Genomic DNA, 25,089 nt, shown 5'->3' on the forward strand with positions numbered 1-25,089 from the left:
CACACACACACACACACACACACACACACACGCACAGAAAATGTTTTATCCAAAGCTGTCTTTTCCTCAGGGCAGTCTAAATGGTTTATTTGGTGGAAATTTACACACACACACATCGCACACACATACACATGCCTGAAGCATGATTGAGAGCTCGCTTCACAGCAGTTTACTAATCCAGACAAATGTCAGGTCCTGTACATTCTAGAGACGTAAAGCCTGAACCTCTGTCTCATTTCTCTGTCTTACAAACTAGTGTCTCTTTCCTCTCTTTCTGGGTCCCTCTGGTACTCATTTCATTACGTTATCCATTGATTTATGACATTATTCTGTTTCATTCTGCACTGGAGGAAAGGCAATTCCATTATGATACGTTTGTTCATACATCCAAAGTGTCACTGGGGTATTCCAAACATCCCAATTAGACTTGGAGCCTGGAGAGTAGATACAGCCAGGAGGCAGAGACTGAAAAAGACTGTATAGCACCCTGCATCCCTCTATTGCCCATGGATACACCCATGTGTGGATTGGGGCAAGGAGGAGAAGATGGATGGAGGAGGTAAACAGGTACTGGAGAGAGTGAGAGAGAGTGCGAAGGAGAGAGGCAGCGACAGGGGGAGAGAGAAGTAGTTTGAGAGTTAGAGATAGCAAGAATGAGAGAGAGTGGGAGGAAATTGAAAGGGAGGAGAGAGAGAGGTCATGAGCAGATGAGCTCCTGCATTTTTCAGCATGTTATTTAAAAAATATAGATTTAGAGTTAGATAAACTTGGATTTTCTGTCAGGGACATATACAGGATACGACCCTCTACAACATAACCTCCACTCCAAATCAAATCTCAAAACCTCCAACCTGATTTTGGATGGAATTACAGAATCACCTGGAAGGCTTACAACTACCAAAGATTATTATTCCAAAGCTATACAGCAAATGCTCTGGAAAACAACATCAAATCAAAGTTTATTTGTCACGTGCGCCGAATACAACAGATGTAGACCTTACAGTGAAATGCTTACAAGGGAAAAAAAGGTGTGTGTGTGTGTGTGTGTGTGTGTGTGTGTGTGTGTGTGTGTGTGTGTGTGTGTGTGTGTGTGGTTAAGTGAAGAAATAAAACAACAGTAAAAAGACATTTGAAATAAGAGTAGCAAGGCTATATACAGACACCGGTTAGTCAGGCTTATTGAGGTAGTATGTACATGTAGGTATCGTTAAAGTCACTATGCATATATGATGAACAGAGAGTAGCAGTAGCGTAAAAAGAGGGGTTGGCGGGTGGTGGGACACAATGCAGATAGCCGGTTAGCCAATGTGCGGGAGCACTGGTTGGTCGGGCCAATTGAGGTAGTATGTACATGAATGGATAGTTAAAGTGACTATGCATATAAGATAAACAGAGAGTAGCAACAGTGTAAAAGAGGGGTTGGGAGGGGGGGGGGGTGGCACAATGCAAATAGTCTGCAAATAGTTCAGGAGTCTTATGGCTTGGGGGTAAAAACTGTTGAGAAGCCTTTTTGTCCTAGACTTGGCACTCCGGTACCGCTTGCCATGCGATAGTAGAGAGAACAGTCTATGACTGGGGTGGCTGGGGTCTTTGACAATTTTTAGGGCCTTCCTCTGACACCGCCTGGTGTAGAGGTCCTGGATGGCAGGCAGCTTTGCCCCAGTGATGTACTGGGCCGTACGCACTACCCTCTGAAGTGCCTTGCGGTCAGAGGCCGAGCAATTGCCGTACCAGGCAGTGATGCAACCAGTCAGGAGGCTCTCGATATTGCAGCTGTAGAATCTTTTGAGGATCTCAGGACCCAAGCCAAATCTTTTTAGTTTCCTGAGGGAGAATAGGCTTTGTCGTGCCCTCTTCACGATTGTCTTGGTGTGTTTGGACCAATCTAGTTTGTTGTTGATGTGGACACCAAGGAATTTGAAGCTCTCAACCTGCTCCACTATAGCCCCGTTGATGAGAATGGGGACGTGCTCGGTGCTCCTTTTCCTGTAGTCCACAATCATCTCCTTAGTCTTGGTTACGTTGAGGGATAGGTTGTTATTCTGGCACCACCCGGCCAGGTCTCTGACCTCCTCCCTATAGGCTGTCTCGTCGTTGTCGGTGATCAGGCCTACCACTGTTGTGTCGTCAGCAAACGTAATGATGGTGTTGGAGTCGTGCCTGGCCATGCAGTCGTGGGTGAACGGGGAGTACAGGAGGGGACTAGGCACGCACCCCTGGGGAGCTCCAGTGTTGAGGATCAGCGTGGCAGATGTGTTGCTACCTACCCTCACCACCTGGGGGCGGCCTGTCAGTAAGTACAGGATCCAGTTGCAGAGGGAGGTGTTTAGTCCCAGGATCCTTAGCTTGGTGATGAGCTTTGAGGGTACTATGGTGTTGAACGCTGAGCTGTTCCAACCTGGAACTGAGTGAGTAATGTTTAGTCTGAAGCTATATTTATTTCCAAGAGCCAAGAAGAAAAATACATTACAATGATATATTTTACTTTATAACAACTAAATGCTAAGTTAACGCTACCAAGCTTGATACAACTTCAATTAGTACTGACGTGTCAAGTGAGAGGCGTCAAAGCCCTTGAGCCCAACAATGGCGTGAGAGTCTCACAGTCTACTTCAACCAATTGGAGAGGCCTTAGAACCTGCCTCCCGCTGTTCAGAGGTAATTAAAATACAGTACCCTGTGTATGTAAAGAATGATAAGACACGAAAAGAGCACAGAATGAAGCGCCTTATGGAAAATCAAGAGACACTTTTAGCTGACTATTATATCAGCAACCTCATCTTCCTCATCTTCCCTGGCATGGCACAGTGCTATTTTAGCACACTACCCCTCTGGGGGGGCTGTTACCGAAGGGTGGACACTCAGGATACTAGATAACGAGGACTCGGAGTCAGCTAATATAAATCTCTATCAGTCTGGAACAGTATTGGTACAGGGCAACCCCAAACAGTTTCAGCTGGACGTTCACCTAATCAAAGAATTAGCGCAGCAGGAAAGCTCTCCCTTGAGAAAGATACCCCCACCCCGAGCAGATAAGACCAGACCTCTTCATTATATAACACACAGACGAGCAACCCCAAGTGGAAAGTTAACCTCCCAGCACAGAGTACTACTCCCTCATTGAAATGAAGGATAAATTCACCCTGCTGGGGGTAATCAGGTGGAGCTGGAACAGCAGGTGATTACACTCCAGTCAGCACAGACCCAGACAACAGTCCAGCACAACAATACACCCTTAACCAGACATGAAGAGCTGGAGATGGAGAGAGACATATCTGCACTCTGGACTGTGGTGAGACAACTTCAACAGGAGAAAAAGCAGGAGCAGGAGAACAACAGAGCACTAGAGGAGAGGATCAGACTGCTGAAGGAGAGGGTGAGGGGGAGGGCGTGTGACAGAGAACAACCCACTAGAGAGGTGGTCACCCCCGCAGAGAAGCCAGCAGAACAGCCCACCTCAGCTCCAGAAAAAAGTATTGACACCACAGCAAAACAGTCCACCCCAGACCCTGATCATAGCGTCGACATCACATCTGGACAGACAAATGAAGAACCCCAAGCCCAGGGGATCCCACCCCCTCTGAGAACCCCCCCCCCCCCCTGTCAGCCACCCTGATAGCCCTCCTGAAAACCCTCCCACACACCCACCGAAGACATACACAAGACACAGATTGTACTCCTTATGGACTCAAACAGGAAAAATGAACTGAGAACACCGCAGGAAAGGGTGGCCACAGCACTGGAAGGAATGATTGAAAAAGCTTCTTCAAATTTCCATAATGCACAAGTGGTTATGTCCACCCTGCTACTACGAAAAGACTTCCAACCTGCTATGATACAGCAGGTAAACGCAAGTATTTCCCGTGACTGTGCCTCAAAACCAAATGTTTACCTGGTCCACCACTCCACCCTGGACTTGAACAGCCTTTAAGCCCAGATCCACCTATACAAGGCAGCAGTGCCCACCTTCGCCCAGACCCTAAAGGACGTTGCTCTCAAGCGCAGCCCCAACACTTCACACAGGAGCAACAGATCAATAGACACCCCCCCCCCCCAGACCAGCGAGACAATCTCCTACATCCAGACCACAACACCACCAGCCACATCTACATCCACAACCCCACCCCAACCAATAAACACCCCCCCAAGTCAACCATGCCCACACCCCATTTAGGCCCCCTCAGACCAGACCTATGCCCATCCTGCCCACCCAATGCCCCACCACCCCCGCAAAGAGGGCCTCAACATGGCAGTCACACATACGCCCAGGCCGTAAGCAGGCAAAGAGGTCCAACCCCCACTCTTACACTAGCCTAAGCCAATGGCAAGTAACAGACGCTCAGCAGGCTCTGCTCACACTTACTGGCCTGAGACCAAACCACACAGCCAAGAACATTCAACACTTTATGGAACACAAAGCCTTCAGTATCTCATCCTGGAATATCCAAGGCCTGAGGTCATCTGCCTTTGGCCTAAAGAGCAGGGACCTGGAAATACAGACATTGTCATCCTACAAGAAACATGGTATAGAGGAGACGGACCCACTAGTTGCCCGTTAGGTTAAAGAGAGCTGGAAGTCCCATCTACCAAACTACAGGTGTGAAACAGGGAAGGGACTCTGGTGAAACTGGATCAGGGCTTCAGACTGACGACCCATCGCCAGTAACACATTACCTTTACGAAAGAAACCCTGTAGAGAACAGACAAGAGGGAGAATAATGGATGAGAATGAGACTTAGATATAGAGAGAGACGGAGAGAGAGAGACCCAAAGAAATCAGAAACATAGACATCGTCATCCTACAAGAAACATGGTAGAGGAGACAGACCTACTGGTTGCCCTCTAGGTTACAGAGAGCTGGTAGACCCATACACCAAACAACCAGGTGTGAAACAGGCAGGGGGTATGCTAATTTGGTATAGAGCAGACCTAACTCACTATATTAAATTAATCAAAACAGGAACATTTTATATTTGGCTAGAAATTCAAAAGGAAATGATCTGAACAGAGAGAAATGTCCTCCTGTGTGCTACCTATACCTACCTATTTCCCCCCCACTAGAGTCCCAATACATTTAATGAAGACAGCTTCTCCATCCTGGAGGGGGAAACAATAATTTCCAGGCCCAGGTTGTCTGTGGTGACCTAAATGCCAGAACTGGACAAGAACCTGACACCTTCAGCACACAGTGGGACAAACACCTACCTGGAGGTGACAGCATTCCCTCCCCCATATGCTCCCCTAGACACAACTATGACAACATAACCAACAAAAACAGGTCACCACTCCTGCAGCTCTGTCGCACGCTGAGTATGTACATAGTCAATGGTAGGCTTCTAGGGGACTCCTATGGTAGGTACACCTCAAATCAAATCAAATTTTATTTGTCACATACACATCGTTAGCAGATGTTAATGCGAGTGTAGCGAAATGCTTGTGCTTCTAGTTCCGACCATACAGTAATATCTAGCAAGTAATCTAACAATTACACAACAACTACCTTAAACACACAAGTGAAAAGGAATGAATAAGAATATGTACATAAAAATATATGGATGAGCGATGGCTGAACAGATGCAGGCAAGATGCAGTAGATGCTATAGAGTACAGTATATAGATATGAGATGTAGGGTACGTAAATATTATATAAAGTGGCATTGTTTAAAGTGGCATTGTTTAAAGTGGCTAGTGATACATTTATTACATACAATTTTTTATTATTAAAGTGGCTAGAGATTTGAGTCAGTATGTTGGCAGCATTCACTCAATGTTAGTGATGGCTGTTTAACAGTCTGATGGCCATGAGATAGAAGCTGTTTTTCAGTCTCTCGGTCCCAACTTTGATACACCTGTACTGACCTTCCTTTCTGGATGATAGTGGGGTGAATAGGCAGTGGCTCGGGTGGTTGTTGTCCTTGATGATCTTTTTGGACTTCCTGTGACATCGGGTGGTGTAGGTGTCCTGGAGGGCAGGCAGTTTGCCCCCGGTTATGCGTTGTGCAGACCTCACTACCCTCTGGAGAGCCTTATGGTTGTGGGCAGAGCAGTTGCCTTACCAGGCGGTGATACAGCCCAACAGGATGCTCTCGATTGTGCATCTGTAAAAGTTTGGGAGTGTTTTTGATGACAAGCCGAATTTCTTCAGCCTCCTGAGGTTGAAGAGGCGCTGCTGTCTGTGTGGGTGGACAATTTTAGTTTTTTGTCCGTGATGTGTACGCCGAGGAACTTAAAACTTTCCATCGTCTCCACTACTGTCTCGTCGATGTGGATAGGGGCCTGCTCTCTCTGCTGTTTCCTGAAGTCCACAATCATCTCCTTTGTTTGTTGACATTGAGTGTGAGGTTATTGTCCTGACACCACACTCCGAGGGCCCTCACCTCCTCCCTGTAGGTCGTCTCGTCGTTGTTGGTAATCAAGCCTACCACTGTAATGTAGTCTGCAAACTTGATGATTATGTTGGAGGCGTGCATGGCCACGCAGTCATGGGTGAACAAGGAGTACAGGAGAGGGCTGATAATGCACCCTTGTGGGGCCCCAGTGTTGAGGATCAGCGGGGTGGAGATGTTGTTTCCTAACCTCACCACCTGGGGGCGGCTCATCAGGAATTCCAGGACCCAGTTGCACAGGGCGGGGTCGAGACCCAGGGTCTCAAGCTTAATGATGAGTTTGGAGGGTACTATGGTGTTAAATGCTGAGCTGTAGTCGATGAACAGCATTCTTACATGGGTATTCCACCATAAAAATAATGTTCCACCATAATTTGCAAATAAATTCATTAAAAATCCTACAATGTGATTTTCTAGATTTTTTTATTTATTTTGTCTGTCATAGTTGAAGTGTACCTATGATGAAAATTACAGGCCTCTCTCTTATTTTTAAGGGGGAGAACTTGCACAATTGGTGGCTGACTAAAAACCTTTTTGCCCCACTGTATCTATCCTATCCTGCCTTTCTAAGGTCTTTGAAAGACAAGTCAACAAACAGCTCACCGACCATTTCGAATCCCACCGTACCTTCTCCGGTATCCGAGCTAGTCATGGGTGCACCTCAGCCACACTCAGGGTCCTAAACAATGTCATAACTGTCATCGATAAGAGACAATACTGTGCAGCATTCATCGACCTGGCCAAGGCTTTCGACTCTGTCAATCACCACATTTTTATTGGCAGCCTTGGTTTCTCAAATGGCTGCCTCATCTGGTTCACCAACTACTTCTAAGACAGAGTACAGTGTGTCAAATCGGAGGCCCTGTTGTCTGGACCACTGGCAGTCTCAATGGGGGGGCCACAGTGTTCAATTCTTGGGCTGACTCTTTTCTCTGTATACATCAGTGGTGTCCCTCTTGCTGCTGGTGATTCTCTGATCCACCTCTACGCAGACGACACCATTCTGTATACTTCTGGCCCTTCTTTGGACACTGTGTTATCTAACCTAACGTCAATGCCATTATCTAGCTTCAATGCCATACAACTCTCCTTCCTGTGGCCTCCAACTGCTCTTAAATGCAAGTAAAACTAAATGCATGCTCTTCAACCGATTGCTGCCCGCACCTGCCCACCTGTCCCGCATCACTACTCTGAACAGTTCTGACTTAGAATATGTGGACAACTACAAATACCTGGGTGTCTGGTTAGACTGTAAACTCTACGTCCAGGCTCACATTAAGCATCTCCAATCCAAAATTAAATCTAGAATCGGCTTCCTATTTCGCAACAAAGCATCCTTCACTCATGCTGCCAAACATACAATCGTAAAACTGACTATCCTGCCGAGCCTTGACTTCGGCGATGTCATTTACAAAATAACCTCTAACACTCTACTCAGCAAATTGGATGCAGTCTATCACAGTGCCATCCATTTAGTCACCAAAGCCCCATATACTACCCACCACTGAGACCTGTATGCTCTCGTTGGCTGGCCCTCGCTTCATATTCGTCGCCAAACCCACTGGCTCCAGGTCAGCTATATGTCTTTGCTTGGTAAAGCCTTATCTCAGCTCACTGGTCACCATAGCAGCATCCACCCGTAGCACGCGCTCCAGCATGTATATTTCACTGGTCACCCCCAAATCCAATTCCTCCTTTGGCTGCCTTTCCTTCCAGTTCTCTGCTGCCAATGACTGGAACGAATTGCAAAAAATCACTGAAGCTGGAGACTAATATCTCCCTCACTAACTTTAAGCACCAGCTGTCAGAGCAGCTCACAGATCATTGCACCTGTACATAGCCCATTTGTAAATAGCCCATCCAACTACCTCATCCCCATACTGTAATAAAAATAATAATAATGTGCGCCTCCTTTTTTTTGCACCCCAGTACCTCTACTTGTACATTCATCATCTGCACATCTATCACTCCAGTGTTTAATTGCTAAATTGTAATTATTTCGCCACTATGGCCTATTTACTGCCTTACCTCCCTTATCTTGCCTCATTTACACACACTGTATATAGACTTTTCTATCGTGTTATTGACTGTATGTTTGTTTATTCCATGTGTATCTCTGTGTTGTTGTTTGTGTCGCACTGCTTTGCTTTATCTTGTCCAGGTCGCAGTTGTAAATGAGAACTTGTTCTCAGCTGGCCTACCTGGTTAAATAAAGGTGAAAAAAAATATATATATAAAATCAACAGCAACCTTGGGTAAATCCTCTGCATTATCATTAATAGCAGACTCATACATCCCTCAGTGAAAATAATGCACTTAGCAAATGTCAAATTGGCTTTTTACCAAATTATCCTATGATAGACCACATATTCACCCTGCACACCCTAATTGACAAACAAACAAACCAACACAAAGGCAAAATCTTCTCATGCTTTGTTGATTTCAAAAAACTCAATTTGACTCAATTTGGCATGAGGCTCTGCAATACAAATTGATGGAAAGTGTATTGGGGAAAAACACATGACATAATATCCCATGTACACAAAGAACAAGAGTGCGGTTAAAATGGTCAAAAAACACACACATTTCTTCCCATGGGGCCGTGGGGTGAGACAGGGATGCAGTTTAAGCCCCACCCTCTTCAACATATATATCAACTGTCACGACTTCCGCCGAAGTCGGTCCCTCTCCTTGTTCGGGCGGCATTTGACGGTCGACGTCATAGGCCTTCTAGCCATATCTGATCCACTTTTCATTTTCCATTTGTTTTGTCTTTGTTTTACACACCTGGTTTCAATCTCCCAATTACTTGTTCATTATTTAACCCTCTGTTCCCCCATGGTTTTTGTGAGTGATTGTTTGTATGTATACGGTCCATTATTGTGGGCTAGTTTAATGTGTTGTATATATTTGATTTATTGAATAAAGTACGTTCATTACTCATAGCTTCTGTCCTGCGCCTGACTCCTCCACACCAGCTACACACAGGCCGATTACATCAATGAATTTGCTAGGACACTACAACAGTCGGCAGCACCCGGCCTCACCCTACTAGAATCTGAAGTCAAATGTCTACTGTTTGCTGATAATCTGGTGCTTCTGTCACCAACCAAAGGAGGGCCTACAGCAGCACCTAGATAATCTGCACAGATTCTGCCAGACCTGGGCCCTGACTGTTAATCTCAGTAAAACTATTATAATGGTGTTCCAAAAAGGTCCAGTCGCCAGGACCACAAATACAAATTCCATCCAGACACCGTTGTCCTAGAGCACACAAATAACTGTAATACCTTGACCTAAACACCAGCGCCACAGGTAACTTCAACAAAGCTGTGAACGATCTGAGAGACAAGGCAAGAAGGGCATTCTACGCCATCAAAAGTAGCATAAAATGTGACATACCAATTAGCATCTGGCTAAAAATACTTGAATAAGTTATAGAACCCATTTCTCTTTATGGTAGTGAGGTCTGGGGTCCGCTCACCAACCAAGAATTCACAAAATGGGACACACCAAATTGAGACTCTGCATGCAGAATTCTGCAAAAATACCCTCCGTGTACAACATAAAACACCAAATAATGCATGCAGAGGAGAATTAAGCCGATACTTGCTAATTATCAAAATCCAGAAAAGAGCCATTAAATTCTACAACCACCTAAAAGGAATTGATTCAAAAGTCTTCCGTAACAAGGACATCACCTAAAGAGAGATGAACCTGGAGAAGAGCCCCAAAGCAAGCTGGTCCTGGGGCTCTGTTCACAAACACAAACAAATAGACCCTACAGAGCCCCAGGACAGCACCACAATTAGACACAATCAAATCAAGAGAAAACAAAGAGATAATTATCTGACACATTGGAAAGTAATTTACAAAAAAACTGCGCAAACTAGAATGCTATTTGGCCCTAAACAGAGAGTACACAGTGGCAGAATACCTGACCACTGTGACTTAACCAAACTTAGGGAAAGCTTTGGCTATGTACAGACTCAGTGAGCATAGCCTTGCTACTGAGAAAGGCCGCCATAGCCTGTCTTCTCTTGAGAGCCAGGTCTGCCTATGTGCACACTGCCCACAAAATGAGGTGGAAACTGAGCTGAACCTCCTAACCCCCGCCAAATGTATGATCATATTAGAGACACATATTTCCCTCAGATTACACAGATCCACAAAGAATTTGAAAACAAACCCGATTTTGATCAACTCCAATATCTACTGGGTGAAATACCACAGTGTGCCATCACAGCAGCAAGATTTGTGACCTGTTTCCACAAGAAAAGGGCAGCCAGTGAAGAACAAACACCATTGTAAGTACAACCTATATTTATGTTTATTTATTTTCCCTTTAACCATTTGCACATCGTTACAACACTGTATATATACGTAATATACTTGTAATGTCTTAATTATTTTGGAACTTCTGTGAGTGTAATGTTTACTGTTCATTTTTATTATTTATTTCACTTTTGTATATTATCTACTTCACTTGCTTTGGCAATGTTGACATATGTTTCCCATGCAAATAAAGCCCCTTGAATTGAATTGAAGAGAGAGGCAGAGAGAGAATGAGAGCGAGAGCAAGAGAGAGATATGTATGGTGGTTGACATGATGACAGATGAGGAGATTACAGAGCAGGCCTAGTCGCCACCACGATCAAACTGCAGGCATCTCATTGGACGGCCCTCTCGAACCCCAGCCAATCACAGAAACAGATGGGGTCAAATGAAAAGAAACAGGATATAGCTCCCATTTAATACAATATCTCACCCAAAGGAGCTAGAAAACCTTCTGTTAGAATACCTTTGCTCAAAGCAGTGATTATATTGTCCAAAACATCACTTTTAATGGACTTTTAGGCAAAGCAGAATACTTTTTGGCCGGTTGTAAAAGTTTAGTTTGAGGGTAAGATATTTCAGTTAGGTTCAGTTGAAGTCAAACTATGTGTTTTTTCAATGTCAAATGTCCTCTCTGTCAATGGTAATATCCTACACTGAAACATTCTTAGCTCGAATTTAGGCCTGGATTCAAACAGATTGAGCGTTAACCCGCTTTGGCAGGAATCTGCAGATGTTCTGATGGTATTGGAGGTGTAACTGCGTTATGAGCTCACATATCAGTGAGTGGCTGCTCGTGTGTCACCAACCAGTCCCTTCCTTATTATCCCTACTGCATGAGAAGTTGAAAACGGCGATGGAAAGTGTAGGCTCTGTCGAGGACAGAAATAATGACAGTTTTTATGTTCATTTGGATGGGGGGGGGGTTTATACTATAGCCTATAGTTTTAATCACTCATTCAAGTGTTTGAATTTGTAATGCGGCTGCATGTGATTGGGAGATATAAAGATTTCCTTGCATCGAATGGTTTCCGTGATAAACTAATGCAAGGAGCAGCTGCTGGATTTGACAGCACTAACAAAGTTCCGCCTCAAAACAATCGTTATGCGGATGTCGGCTAGCGCGAATCTGATAGCCCTTACTTCAGCTTCTGTTCTTAGTATAGAACTAATGCATATTTATACAGTACAAAAATATAAACGAAACATGTAAAGTGTTGGTTCCATGTTTCATGAGCTGAAATAAAAGAGCCCAGAAATGTTCAATACGCAAAAAGTTTGTCTGAAAAATGTTGCGCACAAATTTGTTTGCATCCCTATTCGTGAGCATTTCTCCTTTTCCAAGATAATCCATCCACCTGACAGGTGTGACATATTAACCTCTTAGAGCTCTAGGGGCGCTATTTCATTTTTGGATAAAAAACGTTCCCGTTTTAAGCGCGATATTTTGTCACGAAAAGATGCTCGACTATGCATATTCTTGACAGTTTTGGAAAGAAAACACTCTGAAGTTTCAGAATCTGCAAAGATTTTGTCTGTAAGTGCCCCAGAACTCATTCTACAGGCGAAACCAAGATGATGCATCACCCAGGAATTAGCAGAATTTCTGAAGCTCTGTTTTCCATTCTCTCCTTATATGGCTGTGATTGCGCAAGGAATGAGCCTACACTTTCTGTCGTTCGCCCAAGGTCTTAGCAGCATTGTGACGTATTTGTAGGCATATCATTGGAAGATTGGCCATAAGAGACTACATTTTCCAGAGGTCCGCCCGGTGTCCTTTGTCTAAATTTGTGCGTAATCTTCAGGTGCAGGCATTTTCTCCTGGGATTCAGGAGAGAAAGCATGTTTCCAAGAACGATGTATCAATGAAGAGATATGTGAAAAACACCTTGAGGATTGATTCTAAACAACGTTTGCCATGTTTTCAGTCGATATTATGGAGTTAATTTGGAAAAAAGTTTGCGTTTTGAGGACTGAATTTATGGATTTTTTTTGGTAGCCAAATGTGATGTATAAAACGGAGCTATTTCTAATACACAAGGAATCTTTTTGGAAAAACTGAGCATCTGCTATCTAACTGAGAGTATCCTCATTGAAAACATCAGAAGTTCTTCAAAGGTAAATGATTTTATTTGAAGGCTTTTATGTTTTTGTTAATGTTGCGTGCTGGATGCTAACGCTAATGCTAACGCTAAATGCTAACGCGAAATGCTAACTCTAGCTAGCTACTTTTACACAAATGATTGTTTTCCTATGGTTGAGAAGCATATTTTGAAAATCTGAGATGACAGTGTTGTTTACAAAAGGCTAAGCTTGAGAGATGGCATATTTATTTCATTTCATTTGCGATTTTCATAAATAGTTAACGTTGTGTTATGCTAATGAGCTTGCTGATAGATTTACACAATCCTGGATACAGGGTTTTTTTCATAGCTAAACGTGACGCAGAAAACGGAGCGATTTGTCCTAAACAAATAATCTTTCAGGAAAAACTGAACATTTGCTATCTGAGAGTCTCCTCATTGAAAACATCTGAAGTTCTTCAAAGGTAAATTATTTTTTTGAATGCTTTTCTGTTTTTTTGTGTAAATGTTGCCAGCTGAATGCTAATGCTAAATGCTACGTTAGCCATCAATACTGTTACACAAATGCTTGTTTTGCAATGGTTGAGAAGCATATTTTGAAAATCTGAGATGACAGTGTTGTTAACAAAAGGCTAAGCTTGAGAGCTAGCATATTTATTTCATTTCATTTGCGATTTTCATGAATAGTTAACGTTGCGTTATGGTAATGAGCTTGAGTCTGTATTCACGAACCCGGATCCGGGATGGGGAGATCAGAAAGGTTAAGAAGCTGATTAAATAGCATGGTCATTACAGTGCTTGGGACAATGAAAGGCCACTCCAAAATGTGCAGTTCTGTCACAACACAATGCCACAGATGTCTCAAGTTTTAAGGTTTTAAGGGAGCGTGCAATTGACATGCTGACCACAGGTATGTCATCCAGGGCTGTTGCCAGATAATTGAATGTTCAATTATCTACAATAAGCCGCCTCCAATGTCATTTTTGAGAATTTGGCAGTACTTCCAACCGGCCTCACAACCGCAGACCACGTGTAACCATGCCAGCCCAGGATCTTCACCTGCGTGATCATCTGAGACCAGCCACCTGGACAGCTGATGAAACTGTGGATTTGCACAACCACAAACTGTCAGAAACTATCTCAAGGAAGCTCACCTGCGTGCTCTTCGTCGTAACCAGGGTCTTGACCTGACTGCAGTTTGGCGTCATAACCGACTTCAGCGGGCAAATGTCACTGACACGTTGGAGAAGTGAGCTCTTCACAGATGAATCTCGCTTTCAACTACTGGGCGAGCGGTTTGCTGATGTCAACGTTGTCAACATTGTTAGTGTCCCATGGTGGCAATGGGATTATGCTATGGGCAGGTGTAAACTACGGACAACAAAAACAATTATGTTTTATCGATGACAATATAAATGCACAGACATACATTGACAAGATCCTGAGGTCCATTGTCGTGCCATTCATTCGCCGCCATCCCCTCAAATTTCAGCATGACAATGCACAGCCCTATGTCGCAAGGATTGAAAAACAATTATTCCATGGCTTGCATACTCACAATACATGTCATCACCCACTGAGCATGTTTGGGATGCTCTGGATCAATGTGTACGACAGAGTGTAACAGTTCCCGCCAATATCCAGCAACTTCGCACGCAAATGTGTGTATGTGTGTGTTTGTGTGTGTGTCTACCCGTATGCTATGTGAGTGTACGTAAGTGTGTGTGTTGGTGTGTGTGTTGGTGCGTGCTGGTGTGTGTGTGTCTGACAGTGTGTAATGTATGCGGGTGCGTGGTCGTGATTGTGGTAAACAGGCAATGTGAAGTAAAGCCAGTAGAATGATGGATTCCCAGTATGTGAGAGTAACCAGTGAACCTTAAACTCAGTCTATTGAAGTTTAATAACATTCTGAATGTCACAACGCACGACAGCCGAGAAATCTAATCCCTGTTCCCCACAGAGAAAGAGAGGCAGACAGACGTCTCTCTCTCTCTCTCTCTCACCACTCACTTTCTCAAACGGACACACACACAAAAATAGGCAGTGGAAATGTCTTTGAGATGGTCTGCAGTGATTTGAAACAGTGTTTATGCAGAGCAGTTAAATAAGTAGCAACTCCAGTTGATCATATCCCATGATGCTCCAGTTGATCATATCCCATGATGCTCCAGTTGAACAGTCATATCCCATGATGCACCAGCTGATCATATCCCATGATGTTCCAGTTGATCATATCCCATGATGCTCCACTTGAACAGTCATATCCCATGATGCTCCAGTTGAACAGAGTTCATATCAGAGTCATATCCTATTATGCTCCAGTTGAACAGAGTCATATCCCATGATGCTCCAGTATATATTTTACCTCTTGGGGATGTCATTCGAAAACATAATGTTAACTTTCACTGCTATGTGGATGACACATAGCTCTACATTACAATGAAACATGGTGAAGCCCCAAAATTGCCCTCGCTAGAAGCCTGTGTTTCAGACATAAGGAAGTGGATGGCTGCAAACTTTCTACTTTTAAACTCTGACAAAACAGAGATGCTTGTTCTAGGTCCCAAGAAACAAAGATATCTTCTGTTGAATCTGACAATGAATCTTAACGGTTGTACAGTCGTCTCAAACAAAACTGTGAATGACCTCGGCGTTACTCTGGACCCTGATCTCTCTTTTGACTAACATATTGTCACGGCTGGCTGAAGGACTGGACCAAGGTGCAGCATGGTAAGCGGACATTTTAACTTTATATAAAAATGACGCAGACAAAACGAAGAACAAAAAAACAACCGTGGAGCTTTGGGCTATGTGCCCTGAACAACTACAAAGTTAACTTCCCACCAAAACAGGTGGGGGAAAAGGGTACCTAAGTATGGTTCTCAATAAGAGACAACGATAGACAGCTGTCCCTGATTGAGAACCAAACCAGGCCAAGACTTAGAAATACCAACAAAGAAAAAAGGACATAGAATGCCCACCCTAGTCACACCCTGGCCTAACCAAAATAGAGAATAAAAAGCCTCTCTATGGCCAGGGCGTGACAGTACATACAGCTCTACTTTCCGGCTACCCGGATAAAGCACTAAATTAACTTCAGTTAGTGCTAAATACGGCTGCTAGAATCCTGACTAGAACCAAAAGATTTGATCATATTACTCCAGTGCTAGCCTCCCTACACTGGCTTCCTGTCAAGGCAAGGGCTGATTTCAAGGTCTTACTGCTAACCTACAAAGCATTACATGGGCTTGCTCCTACCTATCTTTCCGATTTGGTCCTGCCGTACATACCTACACATACGCTACGGTCACAAGACGCAGGCCTCCTAATTGTCCCTAGAATTTCTAAGCAAACAGCTGGAGGCAGGGCTTTCTCCTATAGAGCTCCATTTTTATGGAATGGTCTGCCTACTCATGTGAGAGACGCAAACTCGGTCTCAACCTTTAATTCTTTATTGATGACTCATCTCTTCAGTAGGTCCTATGATTGAGTGTAGTCTGGCCCAGGAGTGTGAAGTTGAACAGAAAGGCTCTGGAGCAACAAACCTGCTTGGCTGGCAGGTTCCCCTCTCTCCACTGGAATTCTCTGCCTCTAACCCTATTACAGGGGCTGAGTCACTGGCTTACTGGTGCTCTTCCATGTTGTCCCTAGGAGGGGTGCATCACTTGAGTGGGTTGAGTCACTGACATGATCTTCCTGTCTGGGATGGCGCCCCCCCTTGGGTTGTGCCGTGGCGGAGATCTTTGTGGGCTATACTCGGCCTTGTCTCAGGATGGTAAGTTGGTGGTTGAAGATATCCCTGTAGTGGTGTGGGGACTGTGCTTTGGCCAAGTGGACGGGTTTATATCCTGCCTGTTTGGCCTTTTCTTGGGGTATCATCGGATGGGGCCACAGTGTCTTCTGACCCCTCCTGTCTCAGCCTCCAGTAGTTATGCTGCAGTAGTTTATGTGTCGGGGGGCTAGGGTCAGTTTGTTATATCTGGAGTACTTCTCCTGTCTTATCCAGTGTCCTGTGTGAATTTAAGTATGCTCTCTCTAATTCTCTCTTACTCTCTTTCTTTCTCTCTCTCGGAGGACCTGAGCCCTAGGACCATGCCTCAGGACTACCTGGCATGATGACTCCTTACTGTCCCCAGTCCACCTGGCCGTGCTGCTGCTCCAGTTTCAACTGTTCTGCCTGCGGCTATGGAACTCTGACCTGTTCACCGAACGTGCTACCTGTCCCAGACCTGCTGTTTTCAACTCTCTAGAGACAGCAGGAGCGGTAGAGATACTCTTAATGATCGGCTATGAAAAGCCAACTGACATTTACTCCTGAGGTGCTGACTTGCTGCGCCCTCGACAACTACTGTGATTATTATTATTTGACTATGCTGGTCATTTATGAACATTTGAACATCTTGGCCATGTTCTGTTATAATCTCCACCGACACAGCCAGAAGAGGACTGGCCCATCCTCATAGCCTGGTTCCTCTCTAGGCTTCTTCCTAGGTTTTGGCCTTTCTGGGGAGTTTTTCCTAGCCATTGTGCTTCTACACCTGCATTGCTTGCTGTTTGGGGTTTTAGGCTGGGTTTCTGTACAGCACTTTGAGAAATCAGCAATGTAAGAAGGGCTATATAAATAAAATTGATTTGATTTGATTTGAATAGAGTCATATCCCATGATGTTCCAGTTGAACAGAGTTCATATCCCATGATGCTCCAGTTGAACAAAGTTCATATCCTCTGATGCTCCAGTTGAACAAAGTTCATATCCTATGATGCTCAGGTTGAACAAAGTTCATATCCCATGAAGCTCCAGTTGAACAAAGTTCATATCCCATGATGCTCCAGTTGAACAAAGTTCATATCCCATGATGCTCCAGTTGAACAAAGTTCATATCCCATGATGCTTCAGTTGAAAAGAGTTCATATTCCATTATGCTCCCTTTCTTGTCTGATCACTTCTCTGTTTAATATCTGCTCTGAAAGCTACACCACGACAGCCGTGACATCCTCCAGTTTGGTGTGTGTATGTGTGTGTGTATGTGTGTGTGTGCGTGTGTGTGTGTGTGCGCGTGTGTGTGTGTGTGTGTGTGTGTGTGTGTGTGTGTGTGTGTGTGTGTGTGTGTGTGTGTGTGTGAGCTTTGCTGAATGAAAATAAAATAACAATATGCACCTCTCTTTACAATGACAGCACAATGAGACACACACACACACACACACACACACACACACACACACACACACACACACACACACACACACACACACACACACACAGGCCGTCAGTGCAGTATAATCCCCCTTGACTGTGTGCTAGAGTCCGTCCCTGCCACAGCTCCCTCTCTCTACATCAATAATTGAGCACCTCAGAAGGCAAAGTGATCGGAAACAACCAAGTGTCCTTTTAACATATTCCTTTTGAGCTGTTCCCTGCCTGACACAGAGAAGAGAGGAGTACTACCCTGCTACTATACTACTACTGCACTGCACCGCTACTGCACCACTACTGTACTGCAACTGCACTGCTACTGTACTGCAACTGCACCACTACTGTACTTCTACTGCACCACTACTGTTCTACTACTGCACCACTACTGTACTTCTACTGCACCACTACAGTACTGCAACTACACCACTCTACTGTACTGCTACTGGACCACTACGGTACTGCTACTGCACCACTACGGTACTGCTACTGCACCACTACTGTACTGCTACTGCACCACTACGGTACTGCTACTGCACCACTAATGTACTGCTACTGCACCACTACTGTACTGCTACTGCACCACTCTACTGTACTGCTACTGCACCCCTACTGTACTGTTACTGCACCACTACTGTACTGCTACTGCACCACTCTACTGTACTGCTACTGCACCACTACTGTACTGCTACTGCACAACTACTGTACTGCTACTGCACCACTACTGTACTGCTACTGCACCACTACTGTACTACTACTGCACCACTACTGTACTGCTACTGCACCACTACTGTACTACTACTGTACAACTACTGTACTACTACTGCACCACTACTGTACTGCTACTGTACCACTACTGTACTTCTACTGCACCACTACTGCACCACTACTGTACTACACCACTATTGCACTACTACTGTACTGCTACTGCACCACTACTGCACTACACCACTACTGTACTACCACTGTACTTCACCTGCACCACTACTGTATTACTACTGCACCACTACTGTACCTCTACTGCACCACTACTGCACTACACCACGACTGCACTACTACTGTACTGCTACTGCACCAGTACTGTACTCCTACTGCACCAATACTGTACTGTTACTACACCACTACTGTACTGCAGCTGCACCACTACTGTACTACTACTGCACCTCTACTGTACCTCTACTGCACCACTACTGCTACTGCACCACTACTGCACTACACCACTATTGCACTACTACTGTACTGCTACTGCACCACTACTGCACTACACCACTACTGTACTACCACTGTACTTCACCTGCACCACTACTGTATTACTACTGCACCACTACTGTACCTCTACTGCACCACTACTGCACTACACCACGACTGCACTACTACTGTACTGCTACTGCACCAGTACTGTACTCCTACTGCACCACTACTGTACTGTTACTGCACCACTACTGTACTCCTACTGCACCACTACTGTACTGCAACTGCACCACTACTGTACTACTACTGCACCACTACTGTACTGCTACTGCACCACTACTGTACTGCTACTGCACCACTACTGTACTGCTACTGCACCACTACTGTACTGCCACTGCACCACTGCTGTACTGCACCACTACTGTACAGTACTGCACCACTACTGCACCACTACTGTACTGCTACTGCACCACTTCTGTTCTACTACTGCACCACTACTGTACTGCTACTGCACCACTACTGTACTGCTACTGCACCACTACTGTACTGCTACTGCGCCATTACTGTACTGCTACTGCACCATTACTGTACTGCAACTGCACCACTACTGTACTGCTACTGCACCACTAATGTACTGCAACTGCACCACTACTGTACTGCTACTGCGCCTCTACTGTACTGCAACTGCACCACTACTGTACTGCTACTGCACCACTACTGTACTACTACTGCACCACTACTGTACTGCACCACTACTGTACAGTACTGCACCACTACTGCACTACTACTGTACTGCTACTGCACCAGTACTGTACTCCTACTGCACCACTACTGTACTGTTACTGCACCACTACTGTACTGCAGCTGCACCACTACTGTACTACTACTGTACTACTACTGCACCTCTACTGTACCTCTACTGCACCACTACTGCACTACACCACTACTGCACTACTACTGAGCTGCTACTGCACCACTACTGTACTCCTACTGCACCACTACTGTACTGCAACTGCGCCACTGCTGTACTGCACCACTACTGTACAGTACTGCATCACTACTGCACCACTACTGTACTGCTACTGCACCACTTCTGTTCTACTACTGCACCACTACTGTACTGCTACTGCACCACTACTGCACCACTACTGTACTGCTACTGCACCACTAATGTACTGCAACTGCACCACTACTGCGCCTCTACTGTACTGCTACTGCACAACTACTGTACTGCAACTGCACCACTAATGTACTGCAACTGCACCACTACTGCGCCTCTACTGTACTGCTACTGCACAACTACTGTACTGCAACTGCACCACTACTGTACTGCTACTGCACCACTCCTGTACTGCTACTGCACCACTGCTGTACTGCAACTGCACCACTACTGTACTGCTACTGCACCACTACTGTACTACTACTGCACCACTATTGTACTGCTACTGCACCACTACTGTACTGCAACTGCACTGCTACTAAATGACTACTGCACCACTACTGTACTGCTACTGCACCACTACTGTACTGCTACTGCACCACTACTTTTCTGCTACTGCACCACTACTGTACTACTACTGCACCACTACTGTACTACTACTGTACAACTACTCTACTGCTACTGCACCACTACTGTACTACTACTGCACTGCTACTAAATGACTACTGCACCACTACTGCACCACTACTGTACTGCTACTGCACCACTACTGTACTACTACTGCACCACTACTGTACTGCTACTGCACTGCTACTAAATGACTACTGCACCACTACTGTACTACTACTGCACCACTACTGTACTGCTACTGCACTGCTACTAAATGACTACTGCACCACTACTGTACTGCTACTGCACTGCTACTAAATGACTACTGCACCACTACTGTACTGCTACTGCACTGCTACTAAATGACTACTGCACCACTACTGTACTGCTACTGCACTGCTACTAAATGACTACTGCACCACTACTGTACTGCTACTGCACTGCTACTAAATGACTACTGCACCACTGTACTGTCAGGGCCCCAGCTGCCTGACTACTTAACATTACCTTGACCCATAATAAACCAACAGTTGAATATCTGTGACTAAAATTTAGCTCAATGCCATTTTAATTCAATCCGTTCAGGAATTCAATTAGGTTTCAGTTCAAACACTTTACAACGACATGTATAGTCGTATAGGATTTCTTCCCTCTTGAAATGGAATGAAATTCCAATTATTTTCCTGAATTGTGTCCGTTTAAATTTATTTGACCGCAATTCTGACTGTCTCTCAAATGGGCTGAGACTCAGGTCACAGGGAGTGCACTATAAGGGCAACGGGATGCCATTAGAGACTTACACCTGTGTCTACTTGCCTTGCTGCTGACTGTTACTAAAGATTAGGCTGTGTCCCAATTGGCACCCTTTTTCTGGTCAAGGGTAGTGTACTATATAGGGCACATGGTGTTATTTGGGATGCACACCAAGAAATATGGGTCTGTGAGATGTTGGGAGAATATGGTTAATGACACCCCATCTGTTACATAGGGTGTCGCTGCTGTAACATACCTATCTGTTACACAGGTCTGTTACAGTAATGACACACTATATGTTACATAGGTCTGTTACAGTAATGACACACAATCTGTTACACAGGTCTGTTACAGCAGTGACACCCCATCTGTTACACAGGTCTGTTACAGTAATGACACACTATCTGTTACATAGGTCTGTTACAGCAGCGACACCCTATCTGTTACACAGGTCTGTTACAGCAGCGACACCCCATCTGTTACACAGGTCTGTTACAGCAGCGACACCCCATCTGTTACACAGGTCTGTTACAGCAGCGACACCCCATCTGTTACATAGGTCTGTTACAGTAATGACACACTATATGTTACATAGGTCTGTTGCAGTAATGACACACTATCTGTTACATAGGTCTGTTACAGTAATGACACACTATCTGTTACATATGTCTGTTACAGTAATGACACAAAGCAAACTACCCTATATAGAAAGGGACAGTCTGAGAAAACCCCTGAAAACCCCAGTTTTCTGCTTTCACCTAATGGGTGAAGTTTGAACTGGGAAAAGGGAAGCGGATTCTAGATTTTTGCCAAAGGGCAACGTTTACCTGGGGCTACTATAGTGTGAGGATATAACTTCCAACTGAACAAGCTCACAGGGAGAGAATCAGCATTCAAGTACCAAGATTTAAAACAACCATTGAACATCCTATAATTGATTTAGTGTTAAGCTCCCAGTGAGAAAGACGAGATGAAGTCAACTGCTGGAGGAAGTTAACTGAAGGAGTGGAGGTGACTAAAATAATGTTGCTGTTTTAGTCTTTGTATCTAACTCATTCTCTCTCTCTCTCTCCAATTGAAGTGCTCTATTGGCATATGTTAACATTGCCAAAGCAAGTGAAGTAGACGATAAACAAAAGTGAAATAAACAATACAAATGTACATAAATTATTACACACAATATTACACGTTCCAAAATAATAAAGACATTTCAAATATCTTATTATGTGCAAATAGTTTTTACAAAGGTGTTTGTTCTTCACTGGTTGCCCTTGTGGCAACAAGTCACAAATCTAGCTGATCTAATACAGTATGGCCATACATTTGGCAGGAGGTTAGGAAGTGCAGCTCAGTTTCCAGCTCATTTTGTGGGCAGTGTGCTCATAGCCTGTCTTCTCTTGAGAGACAGGTCTGCCTACGGTGGCCTTTCTCAATAGCAATGCTCACTGAGTCTGAGCCTGTACATAGTCAAATCTTTCCTTAAGTTTGGGTCAGTCACAGTGGTCAGGTATTCTGCCACTGTATACTCTCAGTTTGGGGTCAACTAGCATTCTAGTTTGCTCAGTTTTTTTGTAAATTCTTTCCAATGTGTCGAGTAATTCTTTTTTTTGTTTTCTCATGATTTGGTTGGGTCTAATTGTGTTGCTGTCATGTTCTGTGTGGTATATTTGTGAATAGAACCCCAGGACCAGCTTGCTTAGGGCCTCTTCTCCAGGTTAATCTCTCTGTAGGTGATGTCTTTGTTACGGAATGTTTGGGAATCGCTTCCTTTTAGGTGGTTGTAGAACTTAATGGCTCTTTTCTGGATTTTGATAACTAGCAGGTATCGGCCTAATACTGCTCTGCATGCATTATTTGGTGTTTTACATTGTACACGGAGGATATTTTTGCAGAATTCTGCATGCAGAGTCTCAATTTGGTGTGTCCCATTTTGTGAATTCTTGGTTGGTGAGCGGACCCCAGACCTCACAACCATAAAGGGCAATGGCTGATATGACTGATTCAAGTATTTTTATCCAGATCCTAATTGGTATGTCCAATTTTATGTTCCTTCTCCAGGTTCATCTTTCTGTGGGTGATGGTGATGATCAATTTGTATAGCAGACCCTCATGCCAAATTGAGTCAAAAGCATGAGAAGTCTTTATCTTTGTTATGTTTGTTAGTCGAACAAGGTGTACAGGGCGAATATGTGATCTGTCGTACGGTAATTTGATAAAAAGACAATTTAGCATTTGGTCAGTATATTGTTTTCATTGAGGAGATGTGCAAGTCTGCTGTTAATGATAATGCAAAGGATTTTCCCAAGGTTGCTGTTGACGCATATCACATGGTAGTTATTGGGAGCAAATGTATTTCCATTTTTGTGGATTGGGATGATCAGTCCTTGGTTCCAAATATTGGGGAAGATGCCAGAGCTGAGGATGATGTTAAAGAGTTTTAGTATAGCCAATTGGAATTTGTGGTCTGTATATTTTAACATTTCATTGAGGATACCATCAACACCACAGGCCTTTTTGTGTTATAGTGTTTGTATTTTGTCATGTAGTTCATTCAATGTAATCGGAGAATCCAGTGTGTTCTGGTCATCTTTAATAGTTCATTCTAAGATTTGTATTTGATCATGTATATGTTTTTGCTGTTTGTTCTTTGTTATAGGGCCAAAAAGATTGAATAAGTGTGACATGGTTAGGTTGAACCCAGGTGCAGAGAAGAGACCAGACGAGGAATCAGTGGTTAAGGAGAAATATAATACTTTACTGAGAAACGGTAGCCACAGGATCACAGTACACTAGAAAAAACAAACACTAAGTCTCAAAAACTCACTCAGGAAACGAACGCACACGGTAAACAATTACATTTTCTGCAAATCATAAAACACACCTCTTTTAACACACCCCCCCCCCCTTCTAGGAGTGGCTTCAGCTGTGGAGCCAGGGCAACCACCATGTAGTTGGTTGAAGTACCGAACAAGTCCCCAATCCAGGATGTCCCGGGCAGGCACCCATGTCCGCTCCTCAGGGCCATAGCCCTCCCAGTCCACCAGGTGCTGCAGGGTGCTTCGAACCCGACGAGCCTCCAACAGACCTCGGACATTGTAGGCTGGGAGACCATCAATAAGTCGAGGGGGCAGAGGGGCAGGTGTGGGAGGGAGAGAAGGGACTGGTTCTTACCAGCCTGAGATGGGAGACATGGAAGGATGGACAGACCCTAATAGACCTGGGAAGCTGGAGACGATAGGTGACCGGGTTGATTGATGCGACTCGGGATCTTGAATGGTCCTACGTAACATGGAGCGAGCTTCCGTGAGTCTACTTTTAAGGGAAGATCACTGGTGGACAGCCACACCTGTTGCCCAGATCGGAGGAGCCGAAGAGGCCTTCGGTGCCAGTTTGCCTGATGTTGGTGTTGGTCAGAGGAGAGGAGCGGAGCAAGGAGGATCTCACTCTGATCCAGGTGCGGCAACATTGTTAAATGAACGCCTTGGCTGATGGCACCCCCGCTTCGGCCTTTTGTTCAAGAAACAGGGGGAACCGAAATGACACTCAAACGGCGACAGTCCAGTGGAAGAGTTTGGCAGTGTGATCATACTCCACCCAGAC

The 25,089-nt window shown here is 44.6% G+C and overlaps 1 long non-coding RNA gene across 3 annotated transcripts; it reads left to right on the top strand.

Annotated features, from left to right (window-relative positions):
• Nucleotides 1-12,098: 12,098 nt before the first annotated feature.
• Nucleotides 12,099-17,446, top strand: LOC149978339 (uncharacterized). 3 transcript variants are annotated; one of them, XR_016486213.1, is made up of 5 exons: nt 12,099-12,839; nt 13,208-13,269; nt 13,716-15,535; nt 16,457-16,580; nt 16,880-17,446. It is a non-coding gene; the product is annotated as an uncharacterized LOC149978339 (long non-coding RNA). The 3 variants fall into 3 exon arrangements; XR_016486211.1 differs by having other exon boundaries at nt 16,457-17,446; XR_016486212.1 differs by lacking the exon at nt 13,716-15,535 and having other exon boundaries at nt 12,480-12,839; nt 16,457-17,446.
• Nucleotides 17,447-25,089: the final 7,643 nt, after the last annotated feature.

This window comes from Oncorhynchus mykiss, chromosome 14 (assembly GCF_057628025.1).
Source record: "Oncorhynchus mykiss isolate SJ-2025 chromosome 14, ASM5762802v1, whole genome shotgun sequence".
Taxonomy (NCBI): domain Eukaryota; kingdom Metazoa; phylum Chordata; class Actinopteri; order Salmoniformes; family Salmonidae; genus Oncorhynchus; species Oncorhynchus mykiss.